At 51.0% G+C, this 26,903-nt stretch overlaps 1 protein-coding gene across 10 annotated transcripts in view; it reads left to right on the forward strand.

Moving 5' to 3' along the window:
* BRSK2 (BR serine/threonine kinase 2) overlaps positions 1-26,903 on the forward strand; it is a 432,580-nt gene that overhangs the window by 253,181 nt on the left and 152,496 nt on the right. The window lies entirely within an intron of this gene.

Below are 26,903 nucleotides of genomic sequence, written 5' to 3' on the forward strand. Positions count from 1 at the left end.
ATCCACAGCTGTAAAACCTTACCCCTGCCAACAGGTTTTCCCTCTCTTTGTGCAGGAACCTGCCTTTCATTCCTCTCTACTGTTGCACACATCCCATTAAGTCTGGCACTTGTGCTGGGCTGTCTGCTGGCCACCTGCTCTGGGGTGTGTGTGTGCATACAGTGCTTTCCTTACTGCTGTGGCAGTTTGGTGTTTCTTGGGTACAAAATCTGGAGGGGCACTACATGGGTACAGACACATTATATTCTAAACCCACCTGGATGCATTCCCGTGCAGACTACCCTGGGTGATGCTGCTCTGGCAGGGGGGTTGGACCTGATGATCTCTGGAGGTCCCTTCCAACCCCTGATGTACTGTGATACTGTGACCCTTCAGCTCCTGAACTTAGTAGGCAACAGCATTAGTGGATTCCCAGCACTTCCAGGGAATTTTGCTCCACAGAGTAGGTGAGATGAAAAGTGTCTTTATCTTCAAATGATAACTAGAAGGCCTAAGGGAAAACAGACTTTGTGGCAGCTGTTTTTCTCCCCTTGACTGCTCTGTTTCACTTTGTACTGTAACTCTCTCATGCCCTCAATTAACCACTTCTTGATACCTGCCTGTCTTTGCTGAATTAACCATTTAATCACAGGCAAAGGCTAAACTTCCTTCTTCCTGGAACAGTTTAACCCCTGCAGCCTGTGCTCTTTCTCTTCCCATGTTGTTGCATTTCCCCACTCCTGCAATCCAACTTCTCTTCACTCTCTGCAAGTGCATTCCTTTTCATAGAATCACAGAATCAACCGGGTTCGGAAAGACCTCAGAGATCATCAAGTCCAACCTATCACCCAACACCATCTGATCAACTAAACCATGGCCCCAAGCACCCCATTCAGTCTCCTCCTAAACACCTCCAGTGATGGTGACTCCACCACCTCCCCAGGCAGCCCATTCCAATGGCCAAGCTCTCTTTCTGGGAAGAGCTTATTCCTAACATCCAGCCTAAACCTCTCCTGGTGCATCTTGAGACTGTGTCCTCTTGTTCTGGTGCTGGTCGCCTGGGAGAAGAGACCAACCCCCACCTGGCTACAACCTCCCTTCAGGTAGTTGTAGAGAGCAAGAAGGTCTCCTCTGAGCCTCCTCTTCTCCAGGGTAAGCAACCCCAGCTCCCTCAGCCTCTCCTCATAGAGGAAAGCAAAGCCTGCTGATGTGCCACCATTCGCTGAAGCAGGGCGAGGACCAGTTTTGCCCATTGCAGCTCTCCTGTGTGTGTGAATTTGAGACACAGGGCTCAATAAAGCTCTTATTTATGTACATTGCTCCTAGAGCTTGCTGTTTGATTTAGGGATCTCCCAGTCATCTCATCTGCAACACAGCCTCTGCTTTGCAGACTTTAATGTTATAGCTAGAAGGCAACTTATCTCCAAAAGGAGCTTGCCTTTGACCTTGAGTGTTCTTGCAGATGTTAAGTGCTTGTGCAGGTTTCTTGAGGAGCTGGGAGAGCTGGCTTTGCAGTATGACTCTGCTCCTAAATGTCTGTATAAAACCAGTGGTGGGTTAGGTTTTCAAGTGGTGGTGGTGGTGGCTTTGGCTTTTTCTTTCTATGGTTTGTAGATCAAATATGTCCAAGCTTGCAAGTGAGAAAAAGGATTTTTCTGACTGCTGGTTCCAGAAAGTCACTTACTTGGTGAAGATACCTGAAGGTAAACCTTCTACCTCTGAAGGTTCATTGATTAGCTTTATTGATGATACAGGAACCAAAGCAGATACTGCTGCTCCTGTCACAGTATCACAGTTTCACAGGACATTAGATGTTGGAAGGGACCTCCAGAGATCATCAGGTCCAACCCCCCTGCCAAAGCAGGATCACCCAGGGTGGTCTGCACAGGAACCCAGGTGGGGTTTGAAAGTCTCCAGAGAAGGAGACTCCACAACCTCTCTGGGCAGCCTCCTCCAGGGCTCTGTCACCCTCACTGTAAAGAAGTTTCTCCTCGTGTTGAGGTGAAACCTTCTATGTTCAAGCTTGTACCTGTTGTTCCTTGGCTTATTATTGTGCACCACCCAAAAGAGATTGGCCTCCTCCACTTGACACCCACCCCTTAGATATTGATAGACATTGATCAGATCCCCTCTTCTCTTCTCCAGACTAGACAGTCCCAGGGCTCTCAGTCTCTCTCCACAGGGCAGATGCTCAAGTCCCCTAATCATCCTCGTGGCCCTCTGTTGGTTTCTCTCCAGCAGGTCTCTGTCTCTCTTGAACTGGGGAGCCCAAAACTGGACACAGTATTCCAGCTGTGCTTAGGATGCTAGGAGTGTTCACACCTTGTTTGTGCTGTTTGGCTGGGCAGAGCTGGCTGTGAATGCAGAGGGAGGAGCAAGAGGAGGGCTTTTGGAAAGCTGTGCCAGCCTGGCTGTCAGAACCCCTACGCAATCGCAGCGCTGCTGCTGGGAGCACAGCCTGGCCGGTCACCCTCACCCCGTGCCAGGCAAGCCCAGGCTGGGAGGTCTGTGTTGTCATGCTGGCACTGCAGGATGGCAGGGCTTGCTGTGGCCAGGCACATGTTGTCCTGCCACTGGCTGACACAGTCGTGTTGGCAGTGCCCTGAAATGCAGCCACTCTTCTGAGGGCACACATGTCTTAAAGCTCACCTCTAACAGACAGGCACTGCCTACCCCCTCGGAGCAGGAGGTGAGTTGTTGCTGACTATCCTGAGAGTAGCAGAGTGGTTTGGTTTGAGGAAAGGACAATCAAAATAAGATACTGCATGGTAATCAGAAAATCCAGTCCTGCAATGCAGCATTAGGGAAGGGGGGGAAATAAAAAGAAGAGAGTAAAAAGGAGAGGGGGGGGAAAAAGCCCAAACCAGAGCAGTTTGTCTCCCTGCACCACAGAGGGGAATTGAGAGCAAGAGATCTGTGTATTTGGGTCAGCTGAGTCCTAAAGGAGAAATGTCATGCAGTCTTTCCAACCCATTTTCAGATCTGACTGGTGAAGGTGCCAAACCTTAAAGGGGCAAATATTAATAAGAAATAATCCTGTAATTGCAAGCTGCCTGTTCAGTGGTGGCTGCTGGAGTTTCAAAAGGAGAGAAGAAAGCAGCTGGGCTGTGTCTACATGATGCAGCACAGGGTCATGCAGAGACACCAAAGTTAGCTCTGAATGTGCTCATATGGGGACAGAAACATTAACTCTGGATCAGGGCAGCACTCAGCTTGGGCTCATTAGGCAGCTTGTTTGGAGCTGGCTGAGACATCTCTGCCCAGCATGGAAATGTCTTAGTTCTCCTCCAAATGAGCTTAGGCTTTCTGTAGGTCTAATCTACAGCTCACTGCATTCTGAGGAGTCTTTGCAATGGTTTGAGTGCCCAGCTGGCCAAGAAGGCCAAAAGCATCCTGGCCTGGATCAGCAATAGTGTGGCCAGCAGGATCAGAGAAGTGATTGTCCCCCTGTACTCAGCACTGTTAAGGCCACACCTCGAATACTGGGCTCAGTTTTGGGTCCCTCACTCCAAGAAGGACATTGAGGGGCTGGAGCAGATCCAGAGAAGGGCAACAAAGCTGGGGAAGGGTCTGAAGAACAGGGCTGGTGAGGAGTGGCTGAGGGAACTGGGGTTAAGCCTGGAGAAAAAGAGGCACATTCCAATGGCCAGTCTCTCTTTCTATGAAGAACTTCTTCCTAACATCCAGCCTGAACCTCCCCTGGCACAGCTTGAGACTGTGTCCTCTTGTTCTGGTGCTGGTTTCCTGGGAGAAGAGACCAACCCCCACCTGGCTGCAACCTCCCTTCAGGTAGTTATAGACAGCAAGAAGGTCTGCCCTGAGCCTCCTCTCCAGGCTAAGCAACCCCAGCTCCCTCAGCCTCTCCTCACAGGGCTGTGCTCCAGACCCCTCCCCAGCTTTGTTGCCCTTCTCTGGACACCTTCCAGCAACTCAACATCTTTCCTAAATTGAGGAGCCCAGAACTGGACACAGGACTCAAGGTGTGGCCTAACCAGTGCTGAGCACAGGGCACAATGACTTCCCAACTCCTGCTGGCCACACTGTTCCTGGTCCAGGCCAGGATGCTATTGGCCTTCTTGTCCCCCTGGGCACACTGCTGGCTCCTGTTCAGCCTACTATCAACCAGTACCCCCAGGTCCCAAGAGCATAGAGAAGAAAAGGTTCTGAGGTGACCTAATTGTAGCCTTCCAGGATCTGCAGGGGGCTACAAGAAAGCTGGGGAGGGACTTTTTAAGTGTGTCAGGGAGTGATAGGACTGGGGGGGAGTGGAGCAAAACTAGAAGTGGGGAGATTGAGATTGGATGTGGGGAAGAAGTTGTTCCCCATGAGGGTGGTGAGAGACTGGCACAGGTTGCCCAGGGAGGTGGTGGAAGCCTCATCCCTGGTGGTTTTAAGGGCCAGGGTGGATGTGGCTGTGAGCAACCAGCTGTAGTGTGAGGTGTCCCTGCCCATGGCAGGGGGGTTGGAACTGGCTGAGCCTTGAGGTCCCTTCCAACCCTGACAATGCTGTGATTCTATGAAGCAGCTGTGAATTAGTCCTGGAGAGTGTGCCGGCGGAGTTCAGGGTAATGCACGTATGTGAACTGCTTGTGATTAATATCAAGTGTGTCTTTTTTTAGCAAGAAGCTGTCATCCTCAAAGTTACACACACACACACACACACACACACACACACACACTTCATCTTGCTCATTAATTTGCATTTTTTTTGCCAGTCTTCCTGTTAAAAATGAATTCTTAATGAGTGCTTCTGCTGTTTAAAATGCCTCAAATCCCCCCTGTAATGATGCCTCTCCATCAAACTCAGCACACATTCCTTGTAAACAAAACAAAAAAGGGGGGAAAAAAGGAGAAAGCAAGGCCTTGTGGCATGCCATTTGCATACCTTCTGTGGCAGCTTTTCATTTAGAGTGTGGAAACTGACTTTTGAAGTTCTTTCTCAGAAAGAACTCAGAATCACAGAATCAGCCAGGTTGGAAAAGACCTCAGAGATCATCAAGTCCAACCTATTACCTAATGCCTAACACCTCCTGACAACTACACCATGGCTCCAAGTGCCACATCCAATCCCCTCTTGAACACCTCCAGGGATGGGGACTCCACCACCTCCCTGGGCAGCACATTCCCATGGCCAATCTCTCTTGCTGGGAAGAACTTCTTCCTAACATCCAGCCTAAACCTCCCCTGGCACAGCTTGAGACTGTGTCCTCTTGTTCTGGTGCTGCTTGCCTGGGAGAAGAGACCAACCCCCACCTGGCTACAACCTCCCTTCAGGTAGTTGTAGACAGCAATGAGGTCTCCCCTGAGACTCCTCTTCTCCAGGCTAAGCAACCCCAGCTCCCTCAGCCTCTCCTCAAATGGCTGTGCTCCAGACCTCTCCCCAGCCTCATTGCCCTTCCCTGGACACGTTCAAGTGTCTCAATGTCCTTCTTAAATTGAGGAGCCCAGAACTGGACACAGGACTCAAGGTGTAGCCTAACCAGTGCTGAGTCCAGGGCAGAATGACCTCCCTGCTGCTGCTGGTCACACTATTCCTGATGCAGGCCAGGATGCCATTGGCCTTCTTGGCCCCCTTGGCACACTGCTGACTCATGTTCAGCTGCTGTCAGCCAGTACCCCCAGGTCCCTTTCTGCCTGGCTGCTCTCCAGCCACTCTGACCCCAGCCTGTAGCACTGCATGGGGTTGTTGTGGCCAAAGTGCAGCACCTGGCACTTGGACTTGTTCGGTGCCATCATTTCGTCGTGGCTACCCCAAGCGCACACAGGGTGTTGGTGGGGAGTTGTTTTTCTTTCTTTCCTTGGCCTCTCTTGAAAAAATGCTCCTGTAAAAGCAGTGTTTGTAAATGCCTCTGCCTCTGAATTCAGTTTGACTGGTTAGCACCCAATGCTTCTTCTCAGCACCTCTGCTCTGCTGCCCTTTGGAGCTTTGGAAATGTCTCCTTTCAGCATTTGAAATGTCTACACTCGGACAGAAGTTTTAAGCCCCCTGGACAGAAGTTTTAAGCCCACTGACAGGGTCAGGAATCAAATGATTAGGCAGGCAGTTCAGCTCTGTTGGTATCAGAGGAAACTTTGCTTTCCTCTTGTTTTTCTGTCCATGCATACAGAGAAAAATGAGTCTTGAGTCTCTTGGTCGGAAGTTTCTGATGGCTTTGGATGAAGTGCGATAAGCCAGGAGCAGAAGGCAAAGCCCAGGGTGAGAATCCAACAGTGAAATGCCTCCTCCCCATGCATGTGGACTCTATGGTCAGTGCAGAGGGGCACTTGCAATCATAAAATCACAGAATGGGTTGGGTTGGAAGGGACCTTAAAGATCATCCAGTTCCATCCCCCTGCCATGGGCAGGGACACCTTCCACCAGCCCAGCTTGCTCAAGGCCTTATCCAACCTGGTCTGGAACACCTCCAGGGAGGAGGCATCCACAGCCCCCCCCTGACCTGTGTCAGTGTCTCCCCACCCTCACTGGCAAGAATTTCTTCCTAATCTCCAGTCTCAATCTCTCCTCTTCCAGCTGAAAGCCATTCTCCTCAGCCTGGCACCACAAGCCTTTGCAAAAAGTCCCTCCCCAGCTTTCTTTTATTATTGTTTACCGTCCTTTCTTGACTTGATAACCAGCAAGCAGGAGATATTTTTGTCTCCTGTCACCAAGGGTAAACCAAGACCATTAGGGGAGAGAGGAACTGCCCATGTCGTTAGAAGAGAATTGTTTGCACATCAACAAAAGTGTGACAGAAATGGAGAGGATCTCTAATGGAAGCCAGACAATTATTCACGCGGCAGAGGAGGATGTAATTTCCAATCCAGAGCACTTTAGGGGCCTTCATCTGCCATTTGCTGTGTCCTGGATGGCATCTCATTTCCAGGAGTTATTCTGCCTGGATCAGCACAACTGTGACCTGCACCCACTGCTGTGCTGGCCTCTGAATCAGCGCAGCAGTTAGATGCTGCCAGGCACTGTGGCCAGTCTGGGTGTGCTGCTGAGGACCTGTCCTGCCACACTCAGCCTCCAGGAAAGGCATTCCTGCTTTCCAGCTTCATTTCAGAGATCTGCTGCCTGGTGTTGGAGAGCTCTGTACATCAGCATCACCTTCATTGCCTGGCAGTTGGTGAGATACAAACAATGCACTGCCTTAGCTGTGACAGGCTCCAGGATTTACACAGGGTGGAAGTACTCCTGGCTCTGAGTTGTGCTGCTGCTGGAGCTGTGAGATGGGAAGGGCCTTTTTGCTGGCTCTTCTCTTTCCCACTGACCTAAATGCAGAGCTCCCTGCAGTATATTCCTCAGCAAATTTGGTTATGCTGCTCACTTCACGTGGTTTTGACAGTATTTCACTCTGGTTTGTGCTGCCAGGTTCCTGCTCAGGATGCCATTGGTGAACTTGCTGAAGCTTCTGTGAATCTCTAGTGTCAGGTGATAGGACTAGAGGGAGTGACCTGAAATTGTGCCAGGGGAGGTCTAGGGTGGATATTAGGAGGCAATTCTTTGCTACAAGAATGGTCAGGCATTGGAACAGGCTGCCCAGGGAAGTGGTGGAGTCCCCATCCCTGGAGGTGTTCGAGAAGTGTGTGGGCCCTGGCACTTGGGAATGTGGTTTGCTGGCCACAGGGGTGTTGGGTCAGTGGTTGGATTGGATTGGATGTTCTTAGAAATCTTTTCCAACCAAAACAATTCTGTGAGTCTATGAGTCCCTCTGTCAGTAGTTCAGTTTCTCTTTCAGAATGAGGCAGTTTTTCAGCAGCACATCATTAGCAAAGCCATCCATGCTAACTGCTGGTTTGCAGCCACTCTTTCTAGCTCCTTGTTCTCTTGGTTGCAAGGGGTTACCCTCTCTTTCTCAAAGCAGGTGAGAGAAGAGGTTGTCATGGTAAATAATAAATGATGGACAGTATGTGCCCCTCTTCTCACATAAGCAGAAAATAATGCAGTCTCTTGGATAGCCTTCCAGGATCTGCAGGGAGCCTACAAGAAAGCTGGGGAGGGACTTTTGAGGGTGTCAGGGAGGGATAGGCCTGGGGGGGATGGAACTAAACTAGAAATGGGTAGATTTAGACTGGAAGTTAGGAATAAGTTGTTCCCCATGAGGGTGGTGAGAGCCTGGCACAGGTTGCCCAGGGAGGTGGTGGAAGCCTCATCCCTGGAGGTTTTTGCAGCCAGGCTGAATGTGGCTGTGAGCAACCTGTGAGGTGTCCCTGCCCATGGCAGGGGGGTTGGAACTGGATGATCCTTGAGGTTCCTTCCAACCCTAACCATTCTGTGATTCTGTAATGAGGAAACATCTTTGCCTGGAGGGCTTTAGTAAAGCCAGATAGCAAGGGGCACAGGCTTAATGGACAGGCATTGTCTGACTGCTGCTTTCCTGCAGAACCATACCCATGTGTCACTTGCTCAGGAGTATCTCAGAACAAGAGGAAAAATCCAACCAAAGAGATTAAAATCAAGAACTGGAGGCATACACGAGCTTGGTGAGGATGGAAAAGCTACTGCAGAGCACATGGTTACAGTGGCAGCATCATGTTGCTGTCCTTCACTCTCTGCATGACTTACTCCAGCGTAGGTCAGACCCGTGCTAGGACAGCAGCGCTAGGCAGGTGTCCCTGGGCAGTCAGAGCTGCTGTCACACACTTGGCTAGAGGCTGTTGCTGAAGTTCCACTGCCCCATCCTGCTGGTCTAAACCTCTAAATCATAGCCCTGGTCTTGCCTCTTTTTAACTGTCTCTTTTATTTTAACTGTTTATCTGCTGTCACTGAGTGAAATGATAGTAAGATGCTGGAATCATTTCTCTGGAGAGATGCAGGAAAAGTTCTTCAAGCAGACCTTCTGGTGGCCTTTCAGTACTTAAAGGGGTCAAAGAGAAAACCAAGGACAGATGTGTGAGCAGGGCCTGTTGTGACAGGACAGGGGGTGGTGGTTTGAATCCACAAGGAGGGGAGATTCCAACTAGATTGAAGGAAGGAATGTTTTACACTGAGGGGGGTGAAACAATGACCCAGGTTGCCCAGAGGTGGTAGGTGCCCCCTCCCTGGAATCATCCCAGGTCAGGGTTTTTGGGGCTCTGAGCAATCTGCTCTAGTTGCAGATGTCCCTGCTGACTGCAGCGGGTTGGATTCGATGACCTTGAAAGATCCCTTCCAACCCAAAGCAGTCTGGGATTCAATGAAATAGCCTTGTGGGGGGAAGGATGAGGGTAGCAATCAGGAGGAAGAACCAGAAGCCTTCCCTTGTAGCTCATAAGTCAGAATACAGAATTAACCAGGTTGGAAAAGACCTTTGAGATCATCAAGTCCAACCTATCACCCAACACCATCTAATCAACTAAACCATGGCACCAAGTGCCTCATCCAGGCTCGTTTTATACACTTCCAGTGATGGTGACGCCACCACAGCACATTCCAATGGCCAATCTCTCTTTCTGTGAAGAACTTCTTCCTAACATCCAGCCTAAACCTCCCCTGGCACAGCTTGAGACTGTGTCCTCTTGTTCTGGTGCTCGTTGCCTGAGAGAAGAGACCAACCCCCACCTGGCTACAACCTCCCTTCAGGTAGTTGTGGAGAGCAGGAAGGTCTCCCCTGAGCCTCCTCTTCTCCAGGCTAAGCAACCCCAGCTCCCTCAGCCTCTCCTCATAGGGCTGTGCTCCAAACCCTTCACCCATTCAACCCAGAAGCAACTAAGGTCTCTTCTTTGATCATCACATCCTTTCTGGTGGCATTTGGCTTTGGCATGATGTCTTCAAGTTCTACTTCTCAGCTCTTCTTTTCCTCTTGTGACTTCACAATATGCTAAATCTGTGTGTGGTTTTTAAGGATATTCTGCCCAAAACAGAGAGGTTGAGTGTGGGAGAGGGGGAAAAAAAGGAAACAACCTCCAGATTCTTTATTGATAATCTATTCTATTCTACTTCTATTCTATTCTATTCTATTCTATTCTATTCTATTCTATTCTATTCTACTCTACTCTATTCTATTCTACTCTACTCTACTCTATTCTATTCTATTCTATTCTATTCTATTCTATTCTATTCTATTCTATTCTATTCTATTCTATTCTATTCTGTTTTCCCACAAAACAGTGCCAGCCTGCTCCTCACTGGTCCCACCAAGTGAGACTAGGGGCTCTGGCCTCCTACATCACTAAGAAAACAGCTGCAGTGGTTGAAGCTATTAATGTCCAATTACTGCTCATTACTGTTCCCATTTCAGAGCTGGCAGAAGGGAAGGTCCATCAGGCACATTAGCTTACCATTATCTCTGGTTTAAATGTATAATGGTGGACAGGGACTGGGAGTGGATGAGGTGAAGGTGAAGGGTTCACTTGTGTTGACTCTGCTGAAGGACTGGAAGGCATCAAGTGGTACCTGGGCCCAAGTGCAGTTGACAGACTAGTGAAGGTAAAAGGGAGGTGTGACAGCCTATCCTTGCTATGACCCTATAGTATCATAGTATCAGGGTTGGAAGGGACCACAAGGATCATCTAGTTCCAACCCCCCCTGCCATGGGCAGGGACACCCCACACTAGATCAGCCTGGCCAGAGCCTCAGCCAGCCTGGGCTTAAACACCTCCAGGGATGGGGCCTCAACCACCTCCCTGGACAACCCATTCCAGGGCTTCACCACTCTCGTGGGGAAGAACTTCTTCCTCACATCCAGTCTATGGTGGCTAGTTTGGTGGAAGGCTGGTGGGGGTATAGCTCTTTCTTAAGGTCATAGAAGGAAGCTGTCTAGAATCTTGGCTTTCAGGTTTGTATTTTCACCACTGGAATGGCACAGTGGCAGGCAAGAAGAGTATTTCTTCTGTGACTTCTTTGAATCATAGAATGATCCAAGCCAGAAGGGACCTCCAAAGCTCACCCAGTCCAACCTCCCTGCAGTCAGCAGGGACACCCCCAACTCGATCAGGCTGCCCAGGACCTCGTTGAGCCTCACTTTGAATATCTCCAGAGAAGAGGCTTCAACAAGCTCCCTGAGCAAGCTGTGAGGTTGCCCACAGGACTTGTGGAGACCAGGAAAGTAGCTGGAACAGCTGTTGAAATGTGGGCTCAGAACTACCTCCACGTGGAGAGCATCCCATTCTGGAGCAAGAATTTGGCTTTGTGATAGCATTTAATACCCTTTCAAACTACTGGGTGGGGAAAGGCAGGATTTAGTTCAGTCCCTGTGCACAGCAATTTGGGAATTCCTTTTCAAGTTTACTTTGTGGTGAAGAGAGGGAACTGGGCATGGAGATGTGAGGGGAATGTGTTTGCCCTGTGAATTCTAGAGGAGAAAGAAACCTGCTTTGCAAAACTAAATCCAACCTCTGCAAGAGATCAAAGGCAAATGCAAAGGTTCAGGAGCATAAACACTACCAGCTGCAAACAAGTGGCCTTCTATGATAAGATTCAGAGCCTGATCTTGTCGTGTTCCCAGCTGATAGTAAGTGCAGCCAGGTGATAGCAACTACATCATGTGCCTGGGAGCAGAGTGCATGGCCAAAAGTGCTCATTTGACAAAGGTAAGGGTTAGGACTGTGGCTGCAATTAAATCTGCTCCTGATTTTGGCCCACAAGGTTGTTTAGGTCAGGCTGGACAAGGCCTTGATCAGCCTGGTCTAGTGGAAGATGTCCCTGCCTGTGGTCAGAACTGGATCATCTTCGAGGTTCCTTCCAACCCAAACCATTCTGTGATTCTGTGAATCTCTTTGCCCTAAGTTGAGGACAGGCTCTCTCTTGTAGTCTGGTGTGGGGTTCAGAAAGTGAATAAAGTATGGGGAGCACTGCTGGGAGCAGAACAGGTTTGGCTTTGATTTGTGTGGCTAACCTTGCTCCAGTTGATGGGACATGTTTTACTCTATGTCAGAGAGATACAGTAAATACTTGTGTAGGTGGCCTAAAATTATCATGTTGCTTGAATGTTGAGTAAGGTTAGAGCCCTGAGGTCACTGAAGGGCTGTTGTCCTTCACTGACAAGTTGTAGGAACAGTTATGTGCTGCAGAGCTGCAGGAGGGCCAAATTATCCCAGGACAGAAACAAATACATCTGGGCAACTAGAAATGCTCACTTTTAGGCATTGCAGGGCAAAAAGTGTGGGCAAGCAGTTTCCAGGATGATGGTGGTGGCCAGAGTGCTCCTCCAGCCTGATGCAGTATGAAGAGGGACAAGAATGTGGGTTCCCAGCAGACCTCAAACAAGCTGTTTGTTCTCCAAAGTGGGGGTCAGCTGATGTGGCAACGTGTGTGCCCCCACCTTGCTGCTGACTGGCTGGGTACCCTTGAGTCACCCTTCCACAGAGTGTCCCTAAGCTGGAGGGGGTCTGCAGTGATGGTCCTTGAAACCTTTGACTGACTCCTCTAAGTCAGTGGAGGAATGAATGTCTTTAGCTTCTCCCCAAAGGCAGAAGCAGTCTCTGAAGTTTTCTCTTCCAAATTCCCCGTTGCCTGTAAACCCCCAGCTGCAGTGGGATGCAGGTTTCTGCCTCTCCCTTCTCGCTGGGAGCTGCTTTTCCTGTGAGCTGAGGTCAGCATTTGCAGAGCCCCCTTCCCAATGATGCTCACTGCTTTTAGAGGCTCTGAAAAGCAGGTCTTTAGCAAGCTCTGTGGCTCTGCTGCATACTTAAAGTGTGACTGACTAAGGCTGCTCAGTTGTAGGCTCTGTCTGTCACAGGAGCAGCTGCTTGTCTCCTAAATGAGAATTCCCACCTGTACCACCTTCCTTCCAGCCCCCCCACACTGCCTCCTGCTCCCTTCCCTTCCTTCCTCTGAGCTGGAAATCAAAAGACCACGATTCCTGGGGCCTGCAGGAGCTGTGTGTCCATATGACATTGGGTGGGAAGCCTCAGGGGCCGGGGGCTGGAGCCGATGGCCGCAGGAGTGGATGCGGTGCTGGCTGAGCAGCTGACTGCCTGGCCTTGGGCAACTCACTTGACCTCGGCCTGCCTCAGTCAACCCAGCTGGAAAATTGGGTAAAAAGCAGAAACCTTAATGCTGTGGCTGAGCTGAGCTCTCCTGGGGAAAGCTATAAATGGCAGGAAGGTGGGTGTTCACTGCTTTAGGCTTGTGAATTATGGGAAGTATTTGGATGCCTGGAAGTGCCAACTGGTGTAAATAGCTGGTGCCCAGGTGCAGGGAGAGAGTGGTGACAGAAATTGATGGCAGTGGTCCCTGGGGCAAAGCACTCTCAGATTGTCTCTCAGGCCAGGCACTTGCCTTGTTTACATGGGAGGCAGTGGCCAGCTGTGACTGGAGTTCAACAAATGACTGCTTTGTATTGGTGTATTCCTTAAAGAACTGATCTGATGGAGCCCTGGAGCAGGCTGCCCAGAGAGGTTGTGCAGTCTCCTCTGGAGAGATTCCAAACCCACCTGGATGTTGTGATCATGGGCAACCTGCTTTGGCCAACTCTGCTTTGGCAGCAAAGGTGGGACTGGATGATCTCCAGAGGTCTAACCCCCACCATGCTGGCATTCTGTGCTTCTCTGTTTGGGGCATCCCTGTGTTTCCTGGAATATTGGGATGCTATGAGATGAGTTAGAAATACAGTGGGCAGAAATTTATAGACTCAATTCTCTATGAAGTGCTAACTACTAGTTATTAGCTGTGAAGTAAAAAGGGGAAGGGAAAGGAGGGGAAGGGAATAGATGCTACAACTGTAGATGCATGAAAGGAAATCTCAGGAAGAAATGCAAATAAAAAGGAAGGCTCAGACCCAGTGGTTGCTATTTCCTTTGAAATCCTCTGGCAGATTTGTTTGGATTGTGATTTAGCAAGAGCTAAGCACATCAGTCCAGAGATGCACAAGCTGCCTTGAAGCAGCTTCTCTTGTGGCCTTGCATTAGGCTCTGGGTCAGGAACCTCTCCATGAATTCAGCCTTGTAGTTCCAGGCTGCTGTTTACAGCCCATCCCAGTCCTTTCCACTTCCTCCATCGAGGTCCTGAATGTTCCAACAGCTCACAGTATGCAAATCTCCCTCTGGTAAATTAAGATGTGGGCCCTTTGCATCCTGCAGGTAGTTTGGTAGGTGCATCTGAAGCTGTCAAGAAGAATAACAGGTTAAGAAAAGATCTTGCATGCTTGAACAGTTCCTCTCTCCACCCTCCCCATCCTCCACTCCCCTCTGGCAGCATGACTGACTGGGCTGTGCCCAGCAGGGAGGTGTGGTATCCGGCCCAGAGAAGGAAAGTTGCACAGCATGAAATTCAGGCATAAACTTCAGCCAGAAGCTAAGTGATTTAAATGGTGATAAAAGATCCCTTCCACCCCTCCCAGCTTCCCCCTTGCAGCCTGAGTGGTGTTTTTCCCAGTTCCAGTCCAGAGGGATTCAGATGAAGAGCAGCCCTGAAGGTGCTCTGATGCAATGTTAATCACTGGCCAAGGTCAGCAGGACACAGCTTGCAGTGCTGGACTGCGTTTAGCATCTCTGGCCCTTGCTGTCCTGTTTTCTCTGTCCAGCATGGGTCACAGCTTCACAGCACTGGCTTGGAAGAGACCCTCAAAGGTCACCTTGTCCAACCCCTCTGCAGGCAGCAGGGACACCTCCAACTAGATCAGGCTGCCCAGGGCCTCATCAAATCTGGTCTTGAATGTCTGCAGGGACATTCAACCGCATCCCTGGGCAACCTGTTCCAGTGTTTCACCACTCTCATTGTGCAGAACTTCCTCCTGATGTCCAACCTAACTCTCCCCTGCTCCAGTGTCAAACCATTGTTTCTCATCCTATCACTGCAAGCCCTTCTGAGCAGTCTCTCCCCAGCCTTCCTGTAGGTTCCCTTCAGATATTGAAAGGCAGCTCTAAGGTGTCCCTGCAGCCTTCTCTTCTCCAGGCTGAACAGCCCCAGTTCTTTCAGCCTGTCCCCATGGAGGAGGTTCTGATCATCTTTGTGGCTTTTCCCTCCAGCAGGTCCATGTCCCTCTTCTGTTGGGGGCCCCAGAGCTGCACACAGTACTCGAGCTGAGGTCTCACCAGTGCAGAGCAGAGTGGCAGAACCACCCAGGTGTGTTCAGCAGCATGTGCTATCCCTGTGCCTCTTTCCTCCCCTGGGTCACAATGGGCATTGCTGAGTCCAGAGGCAGGCACTTTCTCTTGGTGGCTGGCTGCCACTTTACCCAAGCCAGGGTCAATGTGTGTGACTTCAGGCTGGGCTGTCGCTTGCCCCCAAGCTCTGCTCCTGTCCCAGGGCCTCTGTCCATCTCCTTCAGACTAACTACCTTCCTCTGCTAAGGATTCTTGCAGGTTGTGCTCTATGAATAAAGCCAAAAGGAAGAGCCTGCATGGGGTGGGGAAAGAAGGAAGAGGAGCAAGGAAGGGTAATAAATTACTAACAGTCATCACTGTGAGCCATCTGCAGAAATCCCCAGGACAATCCAGACACTGAGGATATTACTTGTAAGCAGAGCTGTTAACACCTTCCACAAAGGAGAAGCTTTCTGAACACCCACTGCTCCCAGAGAAGGCACCCACTGGAAGCCAAGTTTGCAGCAGGCATTAATAATCCCATAGAACAATGTGTGCCAGTTAGAAATAGCTGAGCTATTTATCTCCAGAGCTTTCCTTGGGCAGCTGCAGAGGGGCTGGCCTTTCATGCTGCTGATTGACACTTCTCATCCAGAATCCTTTCCATCTGAACCACAGAAGCAGAAGGATGCAGGGCAGACAATAGCCTTTGGAGTGTAATTTGTGTTATTTCACACAGGCTTGGCTGAAGCATGTACAGGAAAATAAAGAGGAGCAGACAATCCCCACTCCAAAATGTGACCATCTTGGTAGTCAAAGGATAGATCAAGTAGAGTGATGTGCTTGGCATCACATGGAAGGTAAATGACAGAGGTAGAGAAGACACCAGGAGTGAGGAGGAAAGGCTGAGAGACCTGGGGCTGTTTAGCCTGAAGAGCAGCCCCAGAGGGGATCTTCTCAGTGTTCAGCAAAAGCTAAAGAGTGGGAAGCAAGAGGCTGGGGCCAGACTCTTGTCAGTGGTGCCCATGGACAGGACAAGGGGCACCAGGCACAGACTGAAACCCAGCAGGTTCCATCTGAACAGGAGGAGAAACTTTGCTGTGAGGATGCTGGATGCCAGAAGCAGGCAAACCAGAGAGGTTGTGGAGTCTCCTCTGGAGAGCTTCCAAACCTACCTGGCCATTGTGCTCCTGGGCAAGCTGCTGTGGGTGACCCTGCTTTAGCAGGAGGATTGGACTGAAAGATCTCCAGAGGTCCCTTCCAAGCCCCTCCCTGCTGGGATTCTATGAAAACTTAATCCACCCACTGAAGCCTTCCCTAAACCCAAGACTGATTTTTCTTCTGCTCACCTTCCCTCTTGTTTCTGCCCCAGAAACCCCAAACTCATGGTTTTAGGCTGCCTGGGGCTTTATGAGTGATGAAATGTCACAGAGCCCTGAACTCCTGGCAGGCAGCTCAGCTTGGCCTCTGTGCCTGCTGTTAACAGATGAAGGCAAAGCACCAGCAATCGCTGGACAAACACGCAGCGACGACTCCCGCTTGGAGACAACAAATCTCTCTCAAGGAAGATTCCTCCTAGATATCTAAATGAATGAATAAATCACCATGGCCAGTGCAGTGAGCAGGTGGAAGAGAGCAGGGTTGGAGCCCGTGTTTGTGGTGGTGGATGCTTATCCAAAGGGCCTGCCTGGCTTTCCAGGGAAAACACCTGCTGCACCAGCCACCTGACATCTGCTGCCTTCCAGGTGCCTGCCAAATTCTGCCCTGTCCCAGGTGTGCTCGTTCCATATGAAGTTTGCTGCTGCCAGCACAGTGACATACCACAAGTGGAGGGGGAAGGTGGATGATCAGCCCCTCTGATAGCTGTTTTGGCTGAGTCAAACAAAATTGTGTTGCCAGGCGCTCGGTCCCTGGCTTATCGCAGGGTGCAGCTGTGTGCTGCTGGAACCAGCGCTAATTGTGCATGTGGCTGTCTCCTGCAGGATTTTAATAAGCCCTGCAGAGTATGGAGGAATTAGGCAGGGTCTCTTTAAGCAATTTGTAAAACCCCTGGGAGCATTCTTGCTCTTCCTTGCAGAAGCCACCAGAACCAGTCCCCACGGCGGATGGTGCAGGCAGTGAGGCTCTGCGGGTTTGTGTCTGGCTGAGGCGGTGGTTGTGAGAGGAGCTGTGGCCCCTGTGACTTCTTCATGCTCCTGACATGGTACAGGGAGCCAAACCAGCAGCCCCTGGTGAGGAGCTGAGTCTGAAGAGCTCTGCCTGTGCAGCGGAGGTGTGCAGTTCCTCAAACAGGCTCACAGACACTTCAGCTGGGGGAAGGCTTCCTTGGTGCCGTCACCTCCAGCAGCTCCCACTGCAGCCCTTCAGGGACACAGCACAGAGCTGACCTTCTGCAAATGCAGCACCCCTTCATAAAGTGTTGCCATAGAATTCAATTAAAGAGCAAATTTTCGGATCATAAAGGCCAACTTTATTCCTAAAAGCAAATACAAGCAGCAGGTAGTAAAAAGAACAGGATCTTTATTGCAGGTAATAAATATTTATCGACTTAACTCGCTGGTATAAATGTGAGCTCCTCTGTGGCTTCTCTCCACCACTCCTCTTCCTCCATCTCAGCCAGGCACAACTTTTATCCATTTGTAATGTGCTTTTCTTTCCAAGGATTGCTTCCCCAAGAAAGCCTCAGTGAAGAGTGCTAACACATTGCCAGCTGGGGCCTTCCCATCCATGAATGGAAAGAGATGTCTCTGTCCTTACAGGGAAGAAAGACAGACAGACAAACCTGCACAATCATTTGCTGTCCACTTTCACTTATCAGAGCAGAAAGCACTGCTGCTTTTGGTGAGTGGGATTCCTGAAGTGAGCAAACTCCTGGGGAAAAGATACAAAATAGGTATTGGGAGGTAACCTTCATCCAGAGGAGGCCATGAAGATGATCAGAGGGCTGGAACACCTCCCCTATGGGGACAGGCTGCCACTCTGCTCTGCACTGGTGAGACCTCAGCTCGAGTACTGTGTGCAGCTCTGGGGCCCCCAACAGAAGAGGGACATGGACCTGCTGGAGGGAAAAGCCACAAAGATCATCAGAGGGCTGAAGAACCTCCTCCATGGGGACAGGCTGAAAGAACTGGGGCTGTTCAGCCTGGAGAAGAGAAGGCTGCAGGGAGACCTTAGAGCTGCCTTTCAATATCTGAAGGGGACCTACAGGAAGGCTGGGGAGGGACTGCTCAGAAGGGTCTGTGGGGATAGGATGAGGGTGATGGTTTGACACTGGAGCAGGGGAGATTTAGGTTGGACATCAGGAGGAAGTTCTGCACAGTAAGAGTGGTGAAACACTGAAACAGGTTGCCCAGGGATGTGGTTGAGGCCCCATCCCATTCCAGATCATAATTAATGTGACCCTGGGCAGCCTGATCTAGTTGGAGGTATTCCTGCTGCCTGCAGAGGGGTTGGACAAGATGACCTTTGAGGGTCCCTTTCAGCCCAATTTGTTCTGTGAATCTGTGATGTCCTATCAAGGACACAACACAGATGAATAAACTATCACCAGCTCTGAGGGTGGGAGAAGATCCCATGTGTCAGGTGAGGTGAGCAGAGCTGCCCTGTGGGTTCCTGGGTGGGCAGGATGGTACAGCTCCTTCTTCACTCCTGGTGGAAGAAGGCCTTTGGAGCAGGTGAGTGTTTAAAGAGCTCCTTTGTTTAGTAGAATGTGTTTGGGGATTGGTTGAGCAGAAGATGTATTCATTGCAGATCAGCTTTTGTTCAGGGCTGGGGGGTTTCAAGCTGTCAGTATATGGGAGCTGGGCTTTGTGTGCAAGCCCCATTCTGTGGAAGTAGAAAGGTTTGATTTCCCAGGTGTTGTCTGAGTGCTCTTGAGTGCTGAAGATCCTGGGGGGATAAGTTCCTGTCAACCACTGTGGAGCTTGTGTCCCAGGCAGATGACCATCATTGTCCTCCCCTGCAGCTCTGCCTGGGCATTTCAGCTTTTCCATGCTCTCCCATGCTCTCCCACCCCAGGATATCCACAGGGAATCACAGATTTAGTTCATGTCATCCCTCTCATCACCTCCTCTATCTCCTCCCTTTCCCCGTTGCATCACTGAGCACCACCTCAGTATTGTGTGATGCTGGGTTGATGGTTGGACTTGATGATCTTAGAGGTCCCTTCCAGCCTTAATGGCTCTGTGATTCTGTGCTCTCTGGGGACAGGGCTGACCCTGCTGTCTGCCTGGACACAAAGTCACAGGGTTAGTTTGACTTCAAGTTGGGGCTGCGCTGAAACCTACAGCTGCAGCAGAGAGATTGTGAGCACGTGAGGCTGATAGGTCACCAGAGCCTTTCCTCCTGCTTTCCATGTTTTCCAGCTTCCTGTCATTTGCACTGGGGGGGGGGAGGAAATCCCAACCAACCAACCAAAAAACCAAAACAGTATTAAACAAAACCCCACCTTGCTAATCAGTCACAGAGAGAAGGGCAGGTTTAGGCTGGAGGTTAGGAAGAAGTTCTTCCCAGCAAGAGAGATTGGCCATTGGAATGTGCTGCCCAGGGAGGTGGTGGAGTCACCATCACTGGGGGTGTTTAGGAGGAGACTAGATGGGGTGCTTGGTGCCATGGTTTAGTTGATGGTGTTGGATGATAGGTTGGACTTGATGATCTCAAAGGTCTCTTCCAACCTGGTTAATCCTATCCTATCCTATCCTATCCTATCCTATCCTATCCTATCCTATCCTATCCTATCCTATCCTATCCTATCCTACTCTATTCTAATCCAGTCCAGATCCTGAAGTGCAGCATTTGAAGAACAGAGAGGAAAGCAATAGCCTCCTTTGACCATCTTCAAACCTCTGTTCTGTTCTTGCTGTCTCTGTGAAGGGAAGGAAAAGGCCCTTTGCAGGGTCTGAGGGAACCACTTAGTGCTCCCCCATCCCAGGGAGCACTGATGGTGGGGCTCTCAGCACAGATGGTGAGGCTCTCAGCTGTACCTCCACTCTCTCTCTAATGCATCTGTACACTATTATCCCTGTTCTGGAGAGCAGCAGTAGTTAGGAAGGGGCAAGGATGCCTTTAGGATGTGTGTGTGTTTGCTCATGAAGCAGGAGTGGCAGAGAGACTGAAAAGTGAGGGAGTGAGAAATGGGTCAGACAGAAGCTCCCGAGCAGCTTAGCTTATTTGGAGAAGAGAAGCAGCAGCCGGAATAACAAACCAGAGGACAGTGAAATTGATTCCCCTTCCCTCTTCATCATCCCCTCCTCCGGGTAAACCTGTTTCGGTTGATAGTGAATATTTCATGCAGTGCTGAGCGTTTTCCGAACTGTGCCGTCCTAGTTTTCCCACCTCCAGCCCCAGAGGAATGTTTTTACATCACGGAGCTTTATTTTTGGGAAGGGGAGGAGGGAGCGGAGGCTGCAGGCTCCAGAGGAGACGGCAACAAAGCGCGGTTCGGAGAGCAGCCCGGCTCTGATGTCTGGGCTGAGAGCCTCACCTCCGCTCCTCTGCTGCCTCCGGCGAGCTGGGTGCCGAGGGTCGGCTCCCCAGGGGCTGGAGCACATTGCACTCGAGTGATACAGCCCTAAAAACGGCATCCTGCCCTTGCCTGGGTCTGCTCTCGCTCTGCTGCCTCACCACAGCTGCTTCCCTGGCCGGCGACAAGCTGCTGTCCCTGGCAGCACCGGGGGTCCGTGCCGCTGCCAAAGGGAAGCACCCAGTCTGTTCCACCTCCTGTACCAGCGCCCAGGGGACTGCCTGGCTCCCCGCTGCTTGTCAGCTGTCCCTTCAGAGGAGGGGACACACCGAGTGGTGGCTCTCTTTGCTACCTCCTCCCCTCCGTGGAGAAAGACCAGCCAAGAGTCTGCGATGTTCAAAAGCCTTACAGGTCCTGATCTGGTGCCCTCCGGGGTCAGTCTCTTCAGTTCCTTGCAGTACACTTGAGGTTGGGCACTTTGGAGGAAACCCTCAAATCCCACTGGGTACTTCAGAAGCAGGGTAGGGAGCATTATTCCCCTCTCTTGAAATCAGCCTTTTAAGCATTCCCACGTGTGTTTTTCTGAAGGTGGTGGAAGGTGCCTGCTTGAAATGGAGACCTTCCACAGCACAGTGCCTCCAGCTGCCTCTGAAAGCACCACAGCAGGATAACCTGCCCCATTCATCCTGCCCAACGGCTTAGAGTTATCTCCCAGCCCAACCCTCTGAAGGAGGTTGGTATCCCAGCCCCTGCTGTGGAATTCACAAGCCCCTGCTGTGTTTCACAAGTGCTGCTTCTTCCCTTGAGGAGAGGCAGAACAGTGCTGCAGCCTGGAAAAGGCCCAGAGCTTCAATATGCTGCTGGTGTTAGCCTCCTAAAAGCTCACTTTACCTGACCAGCTGAATTAGCATCTCCTGTAACCAAGATAGCAGCGCAGCAATTCAGAGTCTGACTCACCCTTCTTACGGGCTGCAATGCCCAGCACTGCTGGTGCATGATTCCCTAGACAGCCTCTTTTCTCCTACCTAGTCACGCTTGCCCTCTGTGCTCACTGCCCATTATTAAGGGGCACAAACTGGCAGAGCTTTTGCCTCAGACCACTGAGCTGCAGCTCTGGGTCCTCTGCTCCCCCAGCACAGGCCATGATGTGAAGCTGTGTCTTTGTTAGTCTGCAGAGAGCTGTGTTCGTGGAATCACAGAAACATTCAGGTTGGAAAAGACCCTCAGGATCACCAAGTCCAACCCAGAACCCTCCTCTGCAATGTTCACCCCTAAGCCATATTCCCAAGCATCCAGATGACCTTTAATCTCATCCAGGGTTGGTGACTCCACCACCTCCCTGGGCAGCACATTCCAATGTCTGAGGCACATTTCCAATGCCCCCTGAAGGACATGGGGCAGGAGTGAAGCATGGAACTGCTTTAGGTTTGTGAGGTTCTGGTTGGTGCATAAAAGAAGTCTGAAGAATCATAGAACCACAGGATTGCTTTGGTTGGAAAAGACCTCTAAGATCAAACCATCAGTTTAAGACCACCATGGCCTTTAAACCATGTCTCCAAGTGCCTTGAACACCTCCAGGGATGGGGCCTCCACCACCTTCCTGGGCAGCCTGCTCCAAACCCTGACCACTCCTGTAGAAACTTTCCTAATATCCAACCTAAACCTCCCCTGGCACAATTTCAGGTCATTTCCTCTAGTCCTATCACCTGATACAAGGGAGAAGAGACCAACCCCCACCTCACTGCAACCTCCTTTCAGGGAGTTCACAGGATGTTAGGGGCTGGAAGGGACCTCAGGAAGTCATCAAGTCCAACCCCCCTGCCAGAGCAGGATGAGTTGTAGAGAGCAGTGAGGTCTGCCCTCAGCCTCCTCTTCTCCAGACTAAAGAACCCCAGCTCCCTCACCTGCTCCTCAGAAGACTTGTTCTCCAGGCTCTGCAAAGCCTCGTTCCTAGCAAGAAGGTAGAACCACCTCCTGGTGGTTCTTGTCCCCCTGCAGGAAAGGAAGGGTGAAGGGAAGGGGAAGAGGAAGGCAGGCTGGCTCTCTGGCGGTGTGGTGGAGGCAAGAGGAGAGCTGTGGAATATCCCCAAAGCCTGCTCCACCTCCACAGCGTTACAAAACCGCAGTTCAGCAGGGGACACAGAAGCACTTAGGGAAACTGCAGCTGAAACTTAAGTGAACCTTTCAGGCTACTTATCACAGTGCTTGCAGTCCCTGCTTCAAGGAGAAACAATCATAAATAACAACAACAACAACAAAGAGACTTGCAGAAGGAGCTAGGATCCATCTAGAGGCCTGGATGAAATAAAAAGTGACAAACAAACAAAATCACCAGCCCCTGCTGCTGTTAAAAATAAACCACCCTTCGGTGCTGCAGCCCAGCCAGGGCCTCCCTGCTGAGAGCAGGAGCCCCAGCATCCTGCCGGCCTCTCCCCTCCCTGCCCGTGTTGCAGAGTTTAACAGCTCGCTCTGTTGTCATGACAAAGATTCCCTGCTTTCCAGCAGGAAGCTTCCTCTTGTTCCTGCACTACCTGTGCTGTGCCTGCCCTCCCTCCCTCCCAGCTTAGCAGGTCCTGTATTGTCCAGTGCTCAGGGGGTGTGCAGGGTTTCTGCTTGCTGCTGACCATCTGGACAGACTGGAGGGAGCTAGGCAAAGGGGAACAGAAAGGGGTCATGGACATGATCTGGAGGTACTCCCCTATAGGGACAGGCTAAGAGAGTTGGGGCTGTTCAGCCTGGAGAGGAAGAGGCTCTAGGGAGACCTTAGAGCAGCCTTCCAGTACCTGAAGGGGGCAACAGGAGAGCTGGGGAGGGACTTTTGACAGGGGCTTGGAGTCACAGAATCACCAAGGTTGGAAGAGACCTCAAAGATCATCAAGTCCAAGCTGTCACCACAGACCTCACGACTAAACCATAGCACCAAGTGCCACATCCAATCCCCTCTTGAACACCTCCAGGGATGGTGACTCCACCACCTCCCTGGGCAGCACATTCCAATGGCTAACAACTCTCTCTGGGAAGAACTTTCTCCTCACCTCCAGCCTAAACTTTCCCTGGCACAGCTTGAGACTGTGTCCTCTTGTTCTGGTGCTGGCCGCCTGAGAGAAGAGACCAACTCCCACCTGGCTACAACCTCCCTTCAGGTAGTTGTAGACAGCAATGAGGTCTCCCCTGAGCCTCCTCTTCTCCAGGCTAAACAATCCCAGCTCCCTCAGCCTCTCCTCGTAGAGCTTGTGCTCAAGGCCTCTCCCCCAGTTGCCTGAGAGAGGAGACCAGGAGTGACAGGATGAGGGACAATGGCTCTGAGCTGGAAGGGGGAAGACTGAGACTGGAGATCAGGAAGAACTTCTTGACAGGAGAGCTGCCAGAGGGGAAGCATCTTTCCATAAGGAATTCCTGTTGGGGGGAAATCATCAGCCTCTGATGAAGCTCTGGCAGTACCTGAATTCCCAGAGGGAAAGGAATGCTAACTGTAAGCAGTGCTACCAGAGCTTGTTGGTATTGCTCAGTGGTGAGGTGTTTAAAATTGAGAGTGCACTTCTGGGAAGTTGCTGAAAGCTCCTTAATCCTCATGTAAGGAAATCCCCTGTGCTCCCATTTGAAGGAGAGAGGGTTTGGGGGCGAAGGAAAAGGCTGCTAACACATACCCAGGGCCCATCCCAAGTTTTATTAGCAGTGGAAGGCAGCTTGACAGTGACTTACAGCAGTGTCCAGTGAGATGTTCTCTGCTTCTGTTCTCTAGCACAGCCTGCCCTGCAGCTGGGGTTGCTTAGCCTGGAGAAGAGGAAGCTCAGGGGAGACCTTATTGCTCTCCAACTACCTGAAGGGAGGTTGGAGCCAGGTGAGGGTTGGTCTCTTTTCCCAGGCAACCAGCACAAGAACAAGAGGACACAGTCTCAAGCTGTGCCAGGGGAGGTTTAGGCTGGATGTTAGGAAGAAATTCTTCCCAGAAAGAGAGCTTTGTCATTGGAATGTGCTGCCCAGGGAGGTGGTGGAGTCACCATCCCTGGAAAGTGTTTAAAATAAGACTGGATGAATCACTTAGTGCCATCACAGGATCACAGGATGTCAGGGGTTGGAAAGGACCCAAAGAGATCAAGTCCACGCCCCCTGCCAGAGCAGGACCATACAATCCAGCTCAGGTCACACAGGAACACATCCAGACAGGCCTTGAAAGTCTCCAAAGGAGACTCCACAACCTCTCTGGGGAGCCTGTTCCAGGGACCCTCACAGTAAAGAAGTTCCCCCTTGTGTTGAGGTGGAACCTCCTGTGCTGCAGCTTACATCCATTGCTCCTTGTCCTATCCCAGGGAGCAAGTGAGCAGAGCCTGTCCCTTCCCTCCTAACCCCCAGCCCTCAGGTATTTATAAACATTGATTAAATCCCCTCTAAGTCTTTTCCAGACTCAAATGCCCCAGGTCCCTCAGCCTCTCCTCAGCAGGCAGCTAATCATCCTTGCAGCCCTCTGCTGGACCCTCTCCAGCAGATCCCTGTCTCTCTTGAACTGGGGAGCCCAAAACTCAAGCAGTACTCAAGATGAGGTCCCACCAGGGCAGAGTAAAGGTGGAGGAGAACCTCCCTTGATCTACTGGACACACTCTTAATGCACCCCAGGATCCCATTGGCCTTCTGGGCCACAGGGCACATTGCTGCTATGCACCAGGACTCCCAGGTCCCTCTCCACAGGGCTGCTCCCCAGCAGATCCCCTCCCAGCCTGCACTGGTGCAGCTTATTATTCCTCCCCATATGCAGGACTCTGCACTTCTCCTTGTTGAATCTCATTTGGTTCCTCTGTGCCCAGCTCTCAGTCTGTCCAAGTCCTGCTGGATGGCTGCACAGCCTTCAGCTGTGTCAGCCAAGCCTCCCAGCTTGGTGTCATCAGCAAACTTGCTGAGCAGACTCTCTGTTCCCTCATCCATGTCATTGATGAGGATGTTGAACAGCACTGGTCCCAGCACTGATCCCTGGGAGACTCCACTAGTTACAGCTGTCCAGCTGGACTTCATGCTCTCAAAGGTCTTCTCCAACCTGGTTCATTCTGTATTGTGTCACACATGTGGTAGTGACTTGTGAGCTCCAGGAGTCCATGTGACAGTGACACTGTACTGAAGTGACTGCCTCTTCCAGGGTCCCAACTGAGAACTGCATGGGAAGGAAAGCAAGGAGTGAAACACAAAAAGGGATGATGGTCATCCTTGAGAAGACCACTGCCCACCTGCATGGAGCTGTCTGGGCTGGGGGAGCTGTCACTGGAGGGAAAGAAAGGGCTGCAAGTGGAACTTACCACCAAAGGAACCTTAAATGCTCTCTCATTGGGCTTGAGTGGAGCTGTTGTATGGGGAAAGTCTTGTGTGAGCATAGAAGAAGTGCCTTGAATACATCAGAGCTGCCCCAGGAGCCTGTGGAAAGCAGTTTTTCCTCATTTCACTCTGGATTCCTGCTTCTTGAATTGGGATCTGCTGCAGAGAGCTCAACAGAGGCTACAAGGATGACTGGGGGACTTGAACATCATGGCTGTGAAGAGAGACTGAGAGCCCTGGTGCTGTTTAGTCTTGAAAGGAGAAGGCTGAGAGGGAATCTGATCAGTGTCTATAAATATCTGAGGGGTGGGTGTCAGGGTGAAGGTGCCAGGCTTGTTTTGGTGGTGCCCAGTCATAGGACAGGGAGCAATGGGTAGAAGCTAGAAGACAGAAGGTTCCACTTCAACATGAGGAGAAACTTCTTTGCTTTGAGGATGCTGAGCCCTGGAGCAGGCTGCCCAGAGGGGTTATGGAGTCTCCTTCTCCAGAGACTTTCAAAACCCACCTGGATGTGTTCCTGTGTGACCTGCCCTGGGTGGTCCTGCTCTGGCAGGGGTTGGACTCCATGATCTCTGGGAGGCCCCTTCCAAGCCCTACCATTCTGTGATTCTGTGATCCTATTTGTCCTGCAAGACAAAATGCCCCCATTGTGAGGGTGGTCTGTGACAGTGCAGGGGGGGTTGTTGTTGTTTGTGCTCAGCCAGTGCTGCAGAGGGAGGGGGAGCTCTGACATCACTGCATCTGCTTTCTACCAGCACATGAGGTCATCTGCAGCTCCCTCAGTTTTCTCTTGGTTAGCTGAAGAAGGGGAACTCACCCTATGTTTTGGAGAAGCCTGGCAGTGCTGTTCTGGCTGCTGACTGATCTTTAGTTTGGACTGGAGGAGTCCCCTCTTGGTCTCTCACACAGCATTTTGCCAAGCCCTTGTGTTTGTTGGTGCTTCCCCAGTTGCTCTCTGCTGGACATGTTTTGCCAGGATCATAGAATCATTGAATTGCTGCTTGGTGTAGCAGTGAGCTTAGGGGTAGGAAGCAGTAAGCAAATGCAGCTTCTGATCCCCAGTCAAACACATGCCATGGAGCAGCAGGGTGCACCCTAACCCCTGCCAACATCTGCATGGTAATATAATGGTCAACTGCTCGCAGTATCTTGAGGTTCTACATCCAAATGTAGGGTGCAAGGAGTGCCCCTTGGTGCTCCTGTCAGACAGAATCACAGAATGCTGGGGGTTCAAAGT

The sequence above is a fragment of the Dryobates pubescens genome, chromosome 22, assembly GCF_014839835.1.
Source record: "Dryobates pubescens isolate bDryPub1 chromosome 22, bDryPub1.pri, whole genome shotgun sequence".
NCBI classification, from domain to species: Eukaryota; Metazoa; Chordata; class Aves; order Piciformes; family Picidae; genus Dryobates; species Dryobates pubescens.